We start from the raw sequence: 20,394 nt of genomic DNA on the forward strand, positions 1-20,394 counted from the left end.
TGTGAGTTTGTTGTAATTTCACTTGTTTGTTGTTTTGGTTTTTAGGTTCACTTGTTGACAGTTGTGAGTTTGTTGTAATTTCACTTGTTTGTTGCTTTTGTTTTTAGGTTCACTTGTTGACAGTTGTGAGTTTGTTGTAATTTTACTGTTCATATTTTTTCTTCTTCTTTTTCTTAGGTAAGTCTCTTTAACATTTCATATAATAAGGGCTTGGGGATGTTGAACCTTTAACTTGACCTTCTCTGGGAAGTACTTTATCTGCCCTTCCATTCTAAATCATAGCTTCACTGGATAGAGTCATCTTGGATGTAGGTCCTTGCCTTTCATGACTTTGAATACTTCTTCCCAGCCCCTTCCTGACTGTAAGGTTTCTTTTCAGAAATCATCTGACAGTCTGATGGGAAGTCCTTTGTAGGTAACTGTCTCCTTTTCTCTTTCTACTTTTCAGATTCTCTCCTTATCTTTCATCTTGGGTGATGTAATTATGATGTGCCTTGGTGTGTGCTTCCTTGGGTCCAACTTTTTTGGGACTGTCTGAGCTTCCTGGATGTCCTGGAAGTCTATTTCCTTTGCTAGATTGGGGAAGTTCTCCTTCATTATGTTTTCAAATAAGTTTTTGATTTCTTGCTCTTCCTCTTCTCCTTCATTCATCCTTATGATTCGGGTGTTGGAATGTTTAAAGTTGTCCTGGAGGTACCTAAGCCTTTCCTCATTTGTTTGAATTCTTGTCTCTTAATTCTGTTCTGGTTGACTGTATTTCTTCCTTCTGGTCCAAACCATTGATGTGAGTCCTAGTTTCCTTCCTTTCACTGTTGGTTCTCTGTGCATTTTTCCTATATTTCACTATTCATAGCCTTCACTTCTTCCTCTATTTTGTGACAATATTCAACCATTTCTGTGAGCATCCTGATTACCAGTGTTTTGAACTCTGCACCTGATAGGTTGGTTATCTCATCATCACTTAGTTGTATCTTTGCTGGAGTTTTGATCTGTTCTTTCATTTGGGCCATTTTTTTTCCTCCCTGCACATGTTACGTAGTAAGGGGCTGAGCCTCAGGTACTCGCCAAGTAGGGCAACCCACCTTGCTTTGTGGTGGCACTGTATGTGGGGAATGAGGTCCAAGAGGGAACAGTGCTGCTTGCTCTGCTCTCTGCTGGTTTTTGGTCAGTTCCCCTGCTACCCACAAGCAAATTGGGCGCTTTTGGTGCTGATTCCCCAGTAGGTGGATTTGTGTGCATTCTAGGACCTGTGAGTCCCTCCAACAAATGCTGCTGTGAGGCTGGGAGTTTCTCCCGCTGCCGCAACACCCAGAGGTTTTTTTCAGTTGGAGGTTTTGAGTCATTATTTCCCTGCACTGGAACATCTGTCTGGCCCCCAAATTGTTCCTCCTGGTTTATCCACATGCAAATGTGGGGCCAGTCGCTCTGCCAACCCTGCCCAGTCCCCTAGCCACAGCCTTGATGCTGGTCCACTCCACCCAGCTGCCTGTCTCCACTCCTCCAACCAGTCTGTATGAATGTTTCTTCTTTAACTCCTTGGTTGTCAGAGTTCGATTTTCTAGCAGTTCTGGTTGTGTTTTGTTTTCACATTTGCTGTTGTACTTCTTTTGGTTGTGTGAGGAGGCATAGTGTGTCTACCTACTCCTCCATCTTGACTGGAAGTCTTATTTGTGCTATGCTCTGTTCATCAATTAGGTGTGAATGGGTAATAGAGTGATCTTAGGCAACCTAGTAAAAATACATGACAAAGTCATTAACCTTTTAAAGCTCTTTCAGCTCAAGGTATGCTTCAGAATATTTATATTGTCAATGACAAACACAAGCTATTATTTTTTAGTCAAATGACTTTCATTTAGCAATGAGACTTGATTATTATTTTATATACATTTGTTAATAAATACATATTTATTGTTACATGTCTATATATAATAAGAAGCTACTTCTGTGAGAAAATTATAATATGGAAGTACACAATTCCTTACTAATTAAATCTTTTGTGAGGGAAGTGACATCTAATGGTCTGATGTCTAGAGCAGGATAATAGTTTTATCTACATTTATCACACCAAAGAGTCCCTTGGATAATATCTCATACAGGGATTATCAAGAAAAGCCAAATTTCTATCAATGTGAAATTCTAGCAGCCAAGAGAGAGAGCCAGGTACTAACCACACACCTATAGCTAGCTTATCATGCCTTACATTTAGAATTATTATCTCATTTTGCTTATTTGTTAACCCATAAACCAGAAAATACTTGCAGAATTTAACAGAAAATCTAGAGCTATGAACTCAGTAGAGTGCCATGACTCCAGTAGAGGAAGGTTAAAAGAGGGCTAACAGAAGCAACTAGTAAAAATACGATGTTGTCATCATTTTAATTATAAAAGATATAAAAGTATTCTGGAGTCATGTCAAAGAAGGAATTGATCTTATCGCTAGTTCCAAAGTTATAAGATATGATAAAATACTTTTTTTCCAAATAAAGAGGAGCTCTATGTCAGTTAAAATGACACGTATAAATAAGGCAACAGGCTCAATAGGATTTCTTCTTGCCACTGAGTCCAGGACAGTGTACAGAGCATGGTGTTTACAATGCCCAGTTCAATCTTCTCTTGACCTGTCAGGGACTTAGGTGCATGACACGGAGCAGATTACTGAATCTTTTGGGGCTCTTTATTTCAGAACCCCTTATTTGAAAAATAATATTGATGACAGCTACTTTTCTTACTAGATTATTGTGAGACCTAAGCAAGAACATATGTGCTTAAGACAGTGGAGTTTTTTTAAATCTTAGAACAAAAGCTATTTTCTTAATTTCCCTTGTAGTTTTTTTTTTTTACCCACTTTTTTTTTTAGAATGTTTTATTTGATTTCCAGATATTTGTGGGGTTTTTTTCCAGAGTTTTTTTTTTTTTTTTTTTTGCAGATCTATAGTTTCACTTTATTTTGATTTGGAAATGACATTTTGCATGATTTCAGTATTTTTAAATTTATTAAGACTTTTTTTCTAGCCAAATATATGCTCTATCCTGGATAATAATAGTCTTGAGTAATAATAGTGCTTTCTACTGTTGTTGGCTGGAATATTCTGTATATATCTGTTAGGTCAAATTTGTTTATGTGCTTTTCAAGTTCTCTACTTTCCTTATTGATCTTCAGTCTAATTTCTCTACCTATTATTGAATGTGGTGTATTTAAATCTCCAACTTTTATTATAGAACTGTCTATTTCTCCCTTCAATTCTGTCAATGGTTCCTTCAGATACTTTGCAGCTCTGATATTTGATACATATGTGTGCATAATTGTCATATTTTTTGGTAAATTAACACTTTTATCAACATAGAGTGTCCTTCTTTCTCTTTTGTAAGAGTTTTTGAATTAAAGTCTATTTTGCCTCATATTAGTATAACTACAGTAATTGGTTTTTGGTCACTGTTTGCATGGAATACATTTTTCTAACCTTTCACTTTCAACTTATCCATGGTATTAGATATAAAGTAAACAACATACACTTAGAACACTTTCTTTTAATCCATTATGCTAGTCTCTCCCTTTTTGTGGGGGGAGGACACTAATTCTTTTACATTTACATTAATTATTGACAATGAAGGATTTACTTCTGCCAAGTTGCTTCTTCTTTTCTGTACATCTCAGAGTTTCTTTTTAATACAACTCAGGGTTTTTAACTTTACTTTTTATTAAATGTATTGGGGTGACATTGGCTAATAGTATCACATAAGTTTCCAGTACACATTTTCATGACATATGTTCTATATATTGCATTGTGCACCCACCTCCCACAGTGGAATTACTTCCACAGTTTAAAAATATTTGTCTTTCAGCTCCTCCACTACTGTTTTCCTTTGTATTTAGTTGACTTTTGTAGTGGTGCATTGCATTCCCTTTCAACTTCCTTTTGTGTACAATGTATAGAGAGTGTTTTTTGGGGATGCTGTGGGGATTACATATAACATCTTAAAATTAAAGCTAATTAATTTGAATCGATACCAACTTATAGAATCAAATTATATCTCATGTAAAAACTCTACTCCTATATGTTCTATCATCCCTGTATGTTGTAGACATCAAAAACTATATTTTATACATTCTGTGCACATTAACAGATTTATAATTATTTTTCATGCCTTTGTTTTATAAAGCTGTAGAAAATAAAAACTACAGTTACAAATTCAGTTTGCAATAATACTGACTCTCCCATTTGCTCATATATTTATCTTTACTGAAAGTATTTATACCATCATACAGCTTGGAGTTACTATATATCAGCCTTTCACTTGACTTTGAAAGATTTCCTTCAGTATTTCCTATAGGGAGAGTCTAATGGCAATGAATTCCCTCTACTTTCATTTTTCTGGGAATGTCTAATTTTACTTCCATTAAAAAAAGTGCCTTGGCTGGGGGCACTCAGTGGACTGAGTGATGGCCTGTGAACCAAAGAGTCAACAGTTCAATTCTGGGTAAGGGCACATGCCTGGGTTGCAGACTAGGTCCCCAGTAGAGGGTGCATGAGAGGCAACCACACATTGATGTTTCCCTTCCTCTCTTTCTCCCTCCTTTCCTCTCTCTCTAAAAATAAATAAATAAAATATATTAAAAAAATAACATATTTAAAAAATAATTTTACAAGATAAAGAATTATCATTTGACAATTTGTTTTCTTCAGCACTTTAAACATATCATCTTGGTGTCTTTGGGCCTCCAAAGTTTCTTATAAAAAATTAGTTAAAAGTCTTATTGAGTCTCTGTTGTACATTAAAAACAAAACAAAAAATGCTGCTCCATTGCTGCTTTCAAGACAATTGCCTTGTGTATTTTTTTCAACAGTTTAGATAATAGGTGCTTCAGTCTTGGTGTAGTTTATTGAGCTTGTGGGATATGTAGATCCATGTCTTTTCTCAAACTTGGGATTTTTTCAGTTTATATTTCTTCAAAGAATATTTATGGCCCTTCCCTAATCCTTTTGGGACTGACATAATGTATATGTTGGTCTTATTGGATGAGTCCCACAAATTCTTAAGACTCTATTCAGTTTTCCTTATTTGTTTAAATTGTGTCTTTCAGACTCAATAATCTCAATTGTCCTATGAGAAAATTCACTAATTCTTTCATCTCCTTGCTTATCTGCTCTTGAATTCACCTAGTGATGTTTAAATTATAGTCACTGTAATTTGCAGATCCATATTTCCTTTTGTTCTTCTTTTTATATTTTCTATATCTTAGTTGATGTTCTCATTTTATTCATGTCACATTCCTCATTTTCTGTGTTTTCCTTTAGCTGGGTATATTTATGACAGTTGTTCTAATGTCTTTCTGTAGTAAATTGATGTCAGATGATCCCCAGGATTGATTTTTATCTTTTTCTGAACCATTGAGTGAGTGCTATCTTCCTGTTTCTTTGTGTTATTTATGTTTTTATTTTGCTGTTGTTGAAAATTGAGCAAATGGTTGTAATGCTGTAGTAACTAGAATGAGATTTTTCTTTTTACCGGGGTTTGCTTTTTTATAATTAAAAACTGTAGCAGTCCTTGGATTTTGAGATTATTTCAAAGTATTTTTTTGCAAAAAAATGTTTTCTGTCATGTGCACTCACTGAATTCTCTGGGTTTTTTTAAACTAGTGTTGAGTTAATATTTTGACAGATATTTCTTTGACTAGCAGGAAACAAAAACCAACAATAAAGAAAACAGGAACAACAGCCACTTCAGTTTTTATATACCAAATCTGTGTTCAAGGATCCCGTCCATGATTAGCTAGGGTTCGTCAGAGAGTAGTGACCATCCCATGGTGAAGGCTTAAGGCCTTCTCAGGCCTTTTGTGACTACGCATCTTGTCTGGGAATGTGCATACATTCCACTGTACACATGGCTCATTTGAAATGTCCTGATTTTCTTGAGTGTCTCCCTTTAGCTTTTCCTCCAGGCCTTAAATGGTTTATTGAATGTCTATCCCTGGGCTTTTTTTATGTCAAGTAAGTACCCACACTTTACTATTTACATAAAAAGTTACACAAGACAGAGATTAATGAGTCAGCTTTTAAGGGATCTCACAGACAGATTAGAAGTGACTCACATAATTTGCAAAAACTATCTGCTTTGTTCTTTTTAGTTCAAGGAAGGGGTCTAGGATTCAGAGTGCAGCTGTTCAAGACCCAAGACCCCAACTCTCAACACACAAGGGACAGGGTCTACATAAGACAAGTAAAAAATGTCTAACTACTTTTTTACTCTTGGGTTGGCCAAAAAGTTTGTTTTTTTTTTCCTGTAATATGTCTCCAGTTACACTTAGTTGTCTTTAACTTCATTCAAAACAATTTTGCTAGAATATGTTGTGACAGCTGCATTAAAAGAACTGGTCAGTATTGGTGAATTTTTGTGTAACCATTTAAATATTGAAGAAGTAAATAAGAGACATTCTTGCCATATTATGTTTTATCTTTCAAGAAAGGTAAAAATTTAACTTAAATGCAAAAAAATATTTGTGCAGTGTATGGAGAAGGTGCTGTGACTGATAAAATGTGTCTGAAGTGGTTTGCAAAGTCTAGTGCTAGAGATTTCTCCTGTGCTATGCCCTATACAGTCAGGTACACAAGTTGAAATTGACAGCAATCAAATTGGGACATTAATTGAGAATAATCAATGTTCTACCATATGGCAGAGAGCCAAAATACTCAAGATATCCAAAATAATGAAGTTATTGGTGAGAATAGAAAATCTGTGTCTTATTTTACGTTTTTAAATTTTACAACTTTTCGGCCAACCCAATATTTTGAAAATATTTTCTTTATGTTTGTATTCTCTTGGATGCTGTAAATGATTATTTTCAAGAGCTCTTATGAAGTTGCTTCAAAAAAACCTATGATTGTCTTATGGACATTTCTGTGGGGGAATGACAGCATTGAGGTGCCCAGTCTGCCATTTTGTTGACATCAGCCCTCCAGACACAACTTTTGAGATAAAAATCAAGAGATAATAAAACTGTATGAGGCACAAAAGACTCTAAAGAGTAATTGCATTGCCCAACATCTTTATTTTATGAGAGGGGGTGGCTGAACCAAAACTGATATTTTCAGCTACATTTGACTTGGCAGAGGTGTCCTACATGTGCATACAAACACACAGCTCTCCAAACCTAAAGTATTGTGCTTCAGTTTGTTTGTGTTGCAGTTATTTTTAAATAATGTTAGGGAATTAGAATAAGAATGGAAATATTTCTGGCAGAAAGAACCAATGAATTATGATTTGGGACTAAAGGTTACAAGTCTCATCTAGGAGTAACAAAATGTCTTCTAATCTAACAGTGGCTAAAATGCCAAAGGCCTTTTGTATTTGTAAAGAATCAAATACAAACCCGCTACAGATGAGCAGAACTGGATCAAAGAAAATTTGATTTAGAGACTAAGTCCCCCAACCACAGCCTTGGCACCTTTTTTATTTAACCTAATAACTTTGCCTTTTAAGAAAGAGATAAACAAACATTATTGTCATGCATGGTTTTATATAAAACTGTTCTGTTTTGTTTTTTTTTCCCTGTGGTGAATGGCCAGTGTCTAGAGAATCAATCAATATATGTATTTTTGCTATAATTTATCTTTGTGATGAAACTTGATTCAAGATATATTTTTGAGCACGTAGAAATAAGATTTTTATTTTAAATTATGTTTTGATGATCTCAATAGGTATTGCAATTTCAGCACCTCATCATATATGATTCAATGAAGGAGGTAGATAGAGCCAGAAACAGAAAATAAAAAGAAATGTCATTTGGAACAGGAGACAGATTATAAACAAAAGCAGAGGTCAACGTCTCTGTAAAAATCTGTTCTTGACCCATGTAAGTAGGATTGATTACCATCTTTTGTGCTAAAGTCTTTATATTTCTTTTATTATAGTACCTGTAACACTTCATTATATTTACTTATATTCTTGTCAATCTTCCCCAAGTACAGGTCTGGTTTATTTTTGTCACCCCTGAGTATTATATCTGAGTAATAGAAGGTATCCAAAGATAAATTTACTCAAAAGTAAAGGTAAATTTATGTGAGAAAACTAATGTTTGACTACCTTAGTGTTTTTCAACATTTCTTTTACTATATATTTGTTTTTCATTTTAAACTACAATTAGAGAAATCCTTTGGCTATATATCTATTTTCATTCATATAATGACAACTGTATAGCATTTCCAATAAGGCAGAATTTTTCTGATGCCCATTCATAATCAATACCTATTTCCCCAAATATAAGTAGTATTATAAATTCTACCCAGGCTCACTTATCTCTGAGAATATTGAAAACATTTATTCTTAATTTTGTTGGATTTCCTTTATTAAGTCTTTCCACTCTAACCATTGTTTTTGTTGTTCCCTTTGTTAAGTTTGATGCCTTTCTTATAAAATAATTTTGTAATTTTTGAGTGTTTGTGTATCTTTGTGCCTGACAGTCCTGTCTGCCTGTCTTCGAAAGGGGTTGTTAGTGTGTGATTTTGTAAAAAAAAAAAAAATTGTACACTCACAGTAAAGACAGAATGAAAGCAAATATATTTCTATGTTACTTTTCCTTAAACTCTTGTTGTTTTTTCCCCGAGGGAATCCATAAAGTTGCATCTTTGTACTCAAAATGGTAATAACATACCATTGTTTGAAGTTTCTTTTTTATGATTGATGTTCATAAGCAAAATGATTTTTTAAATTTAAGATAAAAAGGAATTACAGAAATCCTCAAATATAAATATATACTTTAAATTTAATACAGAGAGAAAGAAATCAAACCTAACATGATTTCATTTTTTCAAATCTATACTATACTTTTCCTTAGCACTAATGCCTATGTTATGGAAGAACCTTAGAAAAGGCGTTAGCCATCAAGCTAAGCTGAATATGCAAAGTATAAGAAAACTTTTAGAGGACATACAACACATTTTACTAATTTTGTACTGTGTGTCAAACATGCTGTTGGGTGATGGGAACAGACTCAGCTCACACCCTTGAAGCCTAATAGGGATATTGTCAATATTAACATGAGAAAAAAGAGCTATGGGTATAATAGTGACAACAAATACTAGGGACATTCAGAGGAGGGGGTGATTGCATTGTTCTGAGGAACAGGCACCTAGATTTAAGTAGATTATAAACAAAGTATTGGTTATAATTTTCATTATTAGAAAACTAGGGAAAATATCCTAGGTAGAAAAGAAATGAAGGAACATTTTTCCACTGGGTAAAATAACCTCTTTTTGTAGGAAAATTGATATTAATTTAATTGGATCTGAGTTCATATGAAGAATTATAAAAGACACTTAAAAAAGGCACTTTATTTGTAAATTTAAATACATTTGAGAAGCTAGGTAGCAAGAAGGTGTTGGAGAGTCTTGAATACTAAGTCGGGGTATTTTAGCAATATTCTTTAGGAGCAATGAAGAGAGACTTTCAGCAGAGGCTTAAAGTAGGCAAAGAAATGTTAAGAAAAACACTCTGAAAGAAGTTTTCACGAGTAATTAGATGACGTTAGGATGACATAGAGAAACCAGTCAGGCTACTGTAATGAACTAAGGAGGAGACCAACATGACCTAAACTACAGTAATAGTGGTAGCAATTAAAGGAAAGAATGAGTACAAAGGATGGGAAAAATCCATCTCCAGGAAAGGTAATTTCTATTTCCTGGGCATTGAAGATAGAAGCTCTGCCAGCTGGAGCTCTATTAAATATTCATTATGTTTAAATTGTAGCAGGAAGTAGGATGACATTTTTAAGGGTTCCTAACTCCTAATATTAAGAACATAGAGGTGCTCAGGTAAAATGGTCTTTTTAAGTGTAAATGAGTTTTGATTGCACTTGATCACTCAAAACATTTGCGTTGCTGTTCTTTCAAAACCTCTAGGGTTTATAGAGGTGATGTAAAAGAGGCCTACTCTTCAGCCTCACAATTTGTACTGCTTGCCTTTTCCCCAAGTTCTCTGTGGTATGTATATATACATTAGAGACAGTATTATACAACTCTATTTAGAAAAACACATCCTAGGTCTGTCAGAATATGGGCAATATGCTTTCACTTGGGTTCATTCTGCACTCCTCAGTTAAATAATCTGACAGTTAATCTTCAGTAATAGCAAATATTATAAAACTACATTGAACACTTTCATTGGCTTTAGCAGGCTGTGTTGAACAGTCCTTGGTGTATATTAGACTAAAGAATAAACACCACTAATTCTTCCCAAAATCCATTTGAAACTGCTGTAGGACATTCAAAATGGGAGTGGGGAGGGAGTGGTTTGTAGAGGTTTTTTACTTGGCTTGTGAATACTTGGGTTCCGTTTTACCTTTTTACCATTACTTTTGAGCACATTAAAAAGGATGGCTTTTGGTAACATTTCCTGCACTCTTGCGGTCACCCCGAATCACTGCAACTGATTTTGACAGTTCAAATTACAACCAAACTAGAGGAGCATCATCTAAGTCTAGAGCATCATAATCCTCTCATTAAAAAGTTTAAGATTAAGCCCTGGATCCTGTGGCTCAAGGATTGTGCACCTGACTGTGAACCAAAGGATCACCAGTTTGATTCCCAGTCAGGGCACATTCCTAGGTTGCAAGCCAGGTTCCCAGTAAGGGGCATGCGAGAAGCAAACACATATGGATGTTTCTTTCCCTCTCTTTCTCCTTCCCTTCCCCTTTCTCTAAAAATAAATAAATAAATTTTTTAACAAATGGAAAACAGATATATGGCAAAAGAAATGTAACAAAACTGCAGAGCCTTTTTTATGTAAAGATTATCTATTTCTTTTTAGAGAGAGGGGAAGGGAAGGAAGAGAGGGTAAGAAACATATCCCTATTTATGAGTTCTTTCTCTTGTTTTTGCTTTCATCCTTCCATTTCACCTCCAGTCCCTCCCAACAGCTGCCAGTCTACTCTTTATCTATGGTTCTATGTTTTGGTGGAAGGAGACTTGATTTCTGGTAGGGAAAACAATGAAATATACAAATAATGTATTATCAAGTTAGACAACTGAAACCTGTATAATGTCATTAACCATTGTCAGCCTAACAAATTCCACTTTTAAAAGGTAATCAATTAATTAAATGTATTTTTTTAAATATTTTATTTATTTATTTTTAGAGAGAGGGGAAGGAAAGGAGAAAGAGTGGGAGAGAAACATCAATGTGTGGTTGCCTCTCTTGAGTCCCCTGCTGGGAACTGGCCTGCAACCCAGGCATGTGCCCTGACTGGGAATCGATCGAACCGCGATACTCTGGTTAGCAGGCCTGCGCTCAATCCACTGAGCTATGCCAGCCAGGGCCAATTAATTAAATGTAATTTTTAAAAAATATTTTATTTATTTATCTTTAGAGGGGAAGGGAAGGAGAGGAGAGAAATATTAATGTATGGTTGCCCCTTCTGAGTCCCCCACTGGGGACTGGCCTGCAACCCAGGCATGTGCCGTGACTGGGAATCAAACCACAATCGTGTGGTTCACAGGCCCGCGCTCAATCCACTGAGCTACACCAGCCAGGGCTTAAATGTAATTTTTAAAAAGAAATTAGCATATGATCTCACCTTTGACAGGAAGCTAAAGAATAAAACAAACAAGCAAACAGAATAAAAACAAAGACACTGAAATAGAGAACAAGTGGGCAGCGACCAGAGGGGAGAGGGAAGGGAACTTAAGGGGAAAAAGGGGGAGGGATTTTGAGGAACAAATATGAAAGACACAGAGATGAGGACTGGGGGGGGAATGGGAGGGAGGGGGGAGACCAGGCAGAGGGGTGGGGTGGGATGGGAGAAATAGATTTAAAAAAAATGTACTTGAAAAGTAACTAAATAAAATTTAATAATAAAAAAAACAACAAAAAAAAAACAAAAATAAATAAATAAAAAGAAATTAGCAGGGCTCAGCTGTGGGTATTTTCTAAAATTACAGTTGTAGAGAAATAAATACATAATAAACATATTAATTTAAAAAGTTAGGATGGAAAAATGCTTGCATTTTCACAACAGTGAAATAGAAAAACAATAGGTAAACATGATGTGAAAAAAGAGATTCCCAGAATCAGAGAATAATGAACTTAAGTCCAGTATTTCTGAGACATATTGCAAGATAAGACTTGGACATCGCATTTGGCAACATCGGAGATACTAGTCAACAGATGTACTAACAACTTTGGTTTCAGAAGAGTGGGCAGGGGGAAAAAGACTACTAAAGTGGTTTCAGGAAAAAATTGTGATATAATGATGACATTAAGTTAGGTAATTTATCTGCATATATCTTTTCACTCTAAAGAGGAACAGAGAAGTGGAATGGTAAAGAATGGCAGATTTATGGCTGTGTGAGGATTTTATATTTTCAATGGATATATTACAGCAAGTCTGCATTTGGAAATGAACCAAAGTAGTTGAGAAATTAATGATGCAAGAGACAGAAATAATTACACAAGCAGAGACCTTGAGTAGGAGAGAAGAGATGGAATTTAGTGCACAGGTGGGATGGGAGTGATAAAATAGAAGCAAGAATAATTCTTCCCGTATAGCAAGGGAAAAACATAGAGTATTTTTATAGCTGTTTTTAAGTTGATAGTTTTTGTGGTGGGAAATAATAAATTCTCTTCTGATATTTTTTCTTGGTGTAATAAAAAGCAATTTCAGCAGCTAAAACTGAGGATATGGAAGGAAATTGAAAATCTGAAGACAGAGAGAAGTTATTTTAGTTATTGAGAGAGTAAATTGGCTAGGCAGGATTAATAAATTCACCAGGATTGCTGAAGACTCACTTAATATTTGTAGTCAAATATTTACAGTAAGACAACCTGACAAACATGTCTACATTTTTCAGACTTGTTCAGCCGCTTGGGTACAGGTAAGGAGTGAGTGGTATATTGAATTTAATCAGCATTGTTGTTTTTTAAAGGAATGTTTTCAGAGATAAACAGAAGGGTCAGAGGGTTGATAGGGACAGAAGAATTATCATAATTATAACCAAGCAGATGGGGCTGTTCACATGGTGCCTTGGTGCATGACCTAACAATCAGTATTAGAAGGAACTGTTGTTTATTTACTATATTCCAACTTTGGGGTGGGTGCTCACTGCATTTACACTCAGAGCCTTCCTTTTCTATAAGACCCAGCACTTCCCTTGCTCCCCAAAAGGCTGTAAACCAAAACCAAACCTAATAGTTCCCCATGTTCTTATCTTAAGCCAGCTGCATATACATTTTCCATTCCCTCTGGAAGCTATGAAAGTTGCCATCCTCACATAGCAAGTCTCTCCTTTAGGATCTGGAGTACATTGTCCTGAGCCTCCCTGTGATAGCCTAGGAAAGCATGTGCCATGGTTCACTGGATTATTCTACTCCCTTTCAAATCATGTGGCTGAATCCTCACTAGAAAGTACATGGTTGTTTGCTTATTTGTCCCTCTCACATGGTTGCTACATCATTTCTTCCTCATGACTCTTCTACTCCTTCCAAGGCGCATGGCCAAATCCCTGCAAACTGTATAGCTGCTACTTCACTCCTGCCAGCATGGTACCTTCTACACCCTTTCAAACCATATGGCCAAATTCCTCATGGCTGTTCACCCTTTATTTCAAATCCTGACCTGGAGCCACCTGTGCGACCTCATCTCCTACTCTCCCCACAGTGAGCTACATTTGCCAGTTCTCCTGTACAGTTTACATTCATTCAGCCACCATTTTCAGTCAGGGTGAGTGATTCAGTGATCTAGGGGGAACCTGCCTCTCCTGGCTACATCAAGGGTCAGGATATGCCCTTAAAGTCATACCCACCTTGCCCCCAAATGGTAGCACAACTATTCAACTATCCTTTCTTATGAAAAAGTATCCTAAGCTATATTGTCTGCTTTCCCCATTCCCTAAACCATGGGCTATAGGGGAACATGCTTTATACCCTGTTTCATAATGATGGGCTGGGGAACAATACTAGGAAAAGGGGAATGTAAAGATATGAAATGAATGAGAGACAGTGAAGAACTGATAAGGCCGACAGCTAAATCCAACTGGGTCAGAGAATTATAGGAATAACATAATGGAGAGAGATCAAGATGAAAATATAGCAGTTATGTGTCAGAGAGTGACAGGTTTAAACCTGAGAGTTTGAGATGGTAATTATTGGTAAAGACAAGGCTATGATCATATACAGGAGCCTGAAATGGATGGAGGAAAAAGTAATTTTAGCAAAGAAAGTGAAGGAATTCCCAATTCATAATGTTTGATTAATCATTTAACATTTTAACATTTCTATGAATGTTAAAATCACTAAGAATCATGACACAATTTACAGCTTGTCATTTAAAAGCATGGGTCATAACCTGGACTTGCTAATGATATCTGAGGTTGTGGGGATGGGGTGCTGAGTATGTAACCCATGGGGTCTCTGCTAACTCAAGTTAGTGTAAAAATTTAGTGCAATTGTAGGACATCTAGTTGATGTCATGGAGAATTGCTTGGTGTGGAGAAAACCCACACACACATCTGATATCAAAACTGAGGTGTTGTGAGTATGCATAATGAAAAACACTGAGTTTTCCCTAGACACTATGCTAATCATTTTAACCCTAAAATGGCAAAGGAATTATGCCAAGATTTTATCTGTTGAACTTTTTCAAGTTAAATAAGAGACAGGATTTGGCATTAACTGTTCCAGCATGCCACTAAGAGCAAACATGATGGAAAGGAAATAACATTGCCCCCGACTGCGTAGCTTATCCCTTCATCCATCCTATACCAATGAGCATTCGGGATGTGTCATTAACCTAGAGTTATCATTTGACTAAGTTGTACCCTATTACTGAGAAGTGATCTTTCTAAGATGAAGACATTAAGAAAGATGTGTCTTTCCAGCATGACCTTAACCCATTCAACATTTGATAATAATGAAAATAACACAGCTAGGGCTGACCAACTAAAGAGTATTGCAACATGTTAGGCTTGGGATTGTGCACAATCCTTCCCACTTCTTTCATTCTTATCTCATTTACTACTTACAACACAGCTGGTTTACAAATAAGGATATTTAGACATAAATTAAATTAGTTTTCCAATCACACAGCTACTAACATTAAGCTGTCTGATCACAAATCTATTGCTTTTAACTGTTAGGCTTTATAGATAGTCAGGTGGCATAAAACAAGAAGTTCTAACCACTAAGAGTGATAACAGAATCCAGATGGAAAATTCTTTTGGCATAGTAAATATTACCTCACACTAATTATGGTGAAAAATTAAAATTAAACTAGTACAAATTAAGATCTGATTTGAAGATTTTAATTAAAGTAAAAGAATCAAGGACATTTTACTGGGCTTCAGTTAATTAAAAAAATCTCTCAGGGGAAATGGTGGTGGACCTGTTTTCACTTGCCTGTAAATAAAAATATATGTGTAAAACAAAAGTAATGTAATTATTGAAGATATTAATGAACTCTCTGAATATATCACTAAAATAGTTTTCATATTGTAGTCTCTGGTAACCTGGGATGTTATATTTAATTTGAGGCACAGAAACACTGGAGAAGGGTCAAGTTCAATTCCTGTTAGAACAGAGGATGCAATCTATGGAATGTAGGCCAAATCTAAGACAAGACCTCTTTTTATAAAGTTTTATTGGAATATAGCCATTAATATATCTATTTTTGAATTGTCTGTAGCTTCTTTTGCATACCAATGGCAGAGATAAATAGTTGTGACACAAGCCACATGGTCTATAAAACCTAATATAGTTACTAGCTAGACCTTTATGAAAATATTCACTGACCACTGTATTGGATGGAGGATTGTGACTAGAATGATAAGATGATCTATCAACTAATTAAAGTAATTCACCATGAGTAGCTTTTAGAAAAGAAAATTGAAAGTTAGAGAGAAACATAACAGATGTCTTTTAATATTTAGAAATATTTGGCTGCATTATTAAAACTTTTTCTTCCAATTAAATCTGTATAACAAAATAAATGGTTGCTTAATAAAATCATGTATTTTTGTCACTAAAACTATCTAAGCAAAAGGGAAGTTATATATCAAGACCACTAGAGGGAAACAGTTTTCAATACCTTATCTACTAAACACTATACATTTCTAATTAACATCTGAGTTCAAGATAGGGAGATGTATCAGACTATGCAATGAGGATGATGGAAATTTCCAGAAGTAGAAGACAATGGAACAAGATTGGCAATGTTATCACAACAGAAAACGCCATGGTCTGACACTCTTGAGGGAAGTGTTTCTTAGGATAACCCTCAGAGAACATTTAAGTTTAGAATAAAGGGACCAAGGAAAGAGTGTTGGCTAGAGGATAATTATCAGTGTGATTGATTGAGAAACTCCATTTGGAATAGCAGAAACATCTGCTACTGAGGCAACCGTGTAGCATCTATGTGAACAGGCACTCCCTGCAGTTAGTCAGTGCGCAATATGCCCAGACTTGCTTGGCAGACCATATAAAGAGTAAATGAATTTGCCTTCCAGCTGACCAGACAAGTGGTTCCTAAAGAAAACTTCCATTAAGGGGCTTGAAGCCTGAGAAAAAGTAGACACTGATTGAATTCTGCACTTTCACAATAAACTTGGGAGAATAATACGGCAACAAAAATAAATACATAAATGAATAAATATACCAGGAAAAGCAACTATGCCCAGAAGTGAAACACTCCAAGTGCTCCACCCCAGAGTAAAAACACTTCTTTAAGAGCTGCAAGGGTTCATCCCCTGCTTGCCTGCTCTCAATTCACATACACAGAAATGCTCAGCCCAATCATGCAAAACCCCCAGGCAGAGGGCTATGGAAGAAAACAAACAATCCCAGTCTAACTAGTGATATCACTGAATGATACAATGCTTCACTTATGAATATAGGGACTTATACAAAGAGTAACATTGGATAGAAATCAAGAAAGTGCAGTGTTAATTGATTTAGCTTGGTGTGCTTAGACACACTTGGGAAAAAGCACAAAAATAAAATGTGTATAGGTTTCTGGAGAAAAGTATCATTAGAAGAAAGGTTAATTAAAAATTCAAATCATAATTGCTGAAATTTAAAAACAATTTGATGGGTTGCCTGAAGAAAATAAATATAACCGACTAAATTTTAAGTTTTTGATCTGAATAATAAATTCAAAGAAAATTTCCAGGAGATATAAAAAGTTAAAAGGCATGGAGAATATAGATATATGAGGTTAGTCATCCATGTTATAAGAATTATTTTTAAAAGTAAAAGACCCCTGGCTGGTGTGGCTCAGTGGACTGAATGCTGGCCTGTGAACCAAAGGGTCACTCACTGGTTTGACTCCCAGTCAGGGCACATGCCTGGGTTGTGGGCTGGGTCCCCGGTAGAGGGTGTGTGAGAGGCAACCACATGTTGATGTTTCTCTCCCTCTCTTTCTCACCCTCATTCTCCTATCCATTCCCCCCTGTCTAAAAATAAATAAGTAAAATTTTAAAAAATAAAAAGAAAGCATTGCTACTTCAGGCCAGGTCCCCAGCTAGAGGCATGTGAGAGGCAACTGATCAATGTATTCCTTGCACATCGATGTTTCTCTCCCTCTCCTTTTGCTTTCCCTCCCTTCTGTCTAAAAATAAATAAAATAAAATTAAAAATAATAAAAGAGACAAAAGAAGAGAGAAAATAAGAAGGAAAGTATATTAAATCGTCATGCATTGCCAAGAGATATGTCTTCCAAGAGAAAAGTGTCTACTTAGAAACAAACTTATTTATGAATAAAAGCCATGTCATGGAGAAATTTCAAAGTACAAAACATAAGAAGAAAATTATAAAATTTATTCTGAGGGAAGAATAAATTATCTCCAAAGTTTTCTAGAATTCTAATAAACAGTGATGTATATTAGCAAATAATAACACACTATGTAGTTAGGCAAAGTTCCAAGGGCAAATATTTCCACCCAAAATTCTATACCCATGCAAATTATTAATGAACCATAAGACCAGAATAAAGAAATTCTCATAAATTTAAGGACTTAAACACTTTGTTCTCTTATCACAGAAAAAATTATTTAAAAAGGTATTAGAATTACATATAAAAAGACTATAAGAGGATGATGTTTGGTACAAGGAAGAGTAGCTATCAAGTATAAACAAAGAAGAAATAATATTCTAATTTTTCTATCATAAATAATCTATTTTAGATAATTCTGCAGTAAATTTTTGTAAATATTTTGTATTAAAATAAGAAATAATAGAATCTCAACTTCATTAAATAATTCATCAAGCAATAGTAGTCAGTGGTTGCTTAAATTAATTGAAAAGCCAATGGCAAACATCATAATGGATGTATTACACTGATAATAAGTTCACTGATGGATTAAGTATCATAAAATTGGAAGAAAATAAGCAATAATATGGATCCTTATGAGATCCAATATGAGGTTTATAACAAAATGTATGGAGACAGGATAGTGAGAAGCTAGGAAAGTTCCTAGGCAAGTGGAATAGGGAAATTAAGATGGAGGGCTGAACACAGTGGCCCAGCAATTGATAGCCCAGTGCAGAGAGTCCCCAGGGAGAAGGGCCCCCAGTGCCTGCCAGGGGAAAAACATGGGAACACAAGGACCCCACTCCCATGGTGACCTCTCCTCCCCTGGCCTGTCCTCCCAGAGTGACATCCAGGCCTCAGCAGTGTTGGCAACACCATTGCAGTCAACTGCAATGACTAAAGACCCCCTGCCCTGTCACTGTCCCATGAGAGGAGACTGTGACTCTGACAGGAACTGATGGGGAACTGATGAATGTTCTGTCAAGACCCTCCTTTAAGATCCCCCTAAGATTACCGCCTGAGAGAGAAAAGCCTCAAGACTAAGGACCCAGCCCATCAGCTCTCCCTGTGGGGAGCAGCCCTCACCATTCCCTTTCTCTATTGTCCCCCAACATCTGCCCCCACAGGGATGCATGTCCTAAACTCTAAGGCAGTGGGCAATGGCAGCTGGTCCCAGGCTGATCTCCTGACCCTGTCCCCAAAACTGCCTTTTCTCTGACTTCCCAGTGGGCTAAAGCAGCCCAGCGTAGGCTCTCATGTTGCTTCTACTCTAAGCCCTTTCTTATGTCACTGTCCCCAGCTTTCACAGATGAGTCCTCACAGTCACATGGACTTATGTTGTAAAGACGTTCCTACCTGAAGTCAAGCATCCACACACTCCAGCTGGCCCCAGGCAGCCCCGATCATGGCCAGGTCTCCCTCCAGTAACCGTGTGAAGCAGTCTTGCCAAAATCGGAGTGTTATTAAACCTCATGATGAAATTACAATTTTACAGGAATCTAGGGATGAAGCAATCTGCTAAATGACACTCAAAGGAAGCCATTATCAAAATCTACAAATGCAGCGCTGGCTTTGTAGATTTGAGCGTCATCCTGTGAACCAAAGGGTGTGTGGTTCAATCCCCAGTCAGAACACATGCCTGGGTTGTGGGCCGGGTCCCCAGCAGGGGGCCTGTGAAAGACAACCACACACTGATGTTTCTCTCCCTCTCTTTCTCCCTCCCTTCCCCTCTGTCTAAAAATAAATAAATAAAATCTTAAAAGAAAATAAACTTCAAACAACAAAATAGGGAAACTAAATCTACTGAGTTCACGGACACATGGACCAAATGCACTTTGTGTACATTATGGTTGAAAGAATTCAACCATAAAAAGAAAATAAGTGAGACTAGTGAAGAAATGTGATGATTAAATTGTATTGTGTCCCCTGCAAATATATTCAAGTCCTCACAGCCAGGACCCAGGAAAGTGACCTTATTTGGAAACAAGATTTGGAAACAACATTATGATGGTGAGCTCAAATCTAATAAAGCTGTGACCTTATAAAACAGGGAAATTTAGGCACAGAATCATGCATTCAGGAAAAATGTCAAGTAAAGATTAGAACTGTGTTTCCCCTAGCCAAGCAACTCCCAGAAGCTGGGAGACAGGCCGGGAACAGTTTTTCCCCCCTAATATCTTTAGAGGGAGCAACAGCTTGAAGTTTGAATTCTGTATTCCAAAACTGTGAGACAACAGATTTTGTTATGATGGTCCAAGGAAACTAACAGAACATTGCCTGCATATTTGATGATGAATAGCAATAGAAGATTGTTATTAATTCTGGTTTACATAATGGATTTCTAGTCAGATAAACAAATTAGGAGACTTTATCTTTTAGAGATACAGTCTAAATTACTTATGAAGGAAGTGGTATATTGACTTGAATTTATTTTAAAACAATTAAGCACAATAAAGTGGGTGGGTCATGTGGTGATAATGTTTTAGGCTAAGTGATAGGCACATGGAGTTCATTATACTACCATCTCAACTTTCTTTATGTCATAACATTTTCGTAAAACTATGAATAATATCTATTAGATTTTTAAAAGATTTTATTTATTT

This window comes from Artibeus jamaicensis, unplaced genomic scaffold (assembly GCF_021234435.1).
Source record: "Artibeus jamaicensis isolate MK-2021 breed Jamaican fruit bat unplaced genomic scaffold, CSHL_Jam_final contig_241, whole genome shotgun sequence".
NCBI classification, from domain to species: Eukaryota; Metazoa; Chordata; class Mammalia; order Chiroptera; family Phyllostomidae; genus Artibeus; species Artibeus jamaicensis.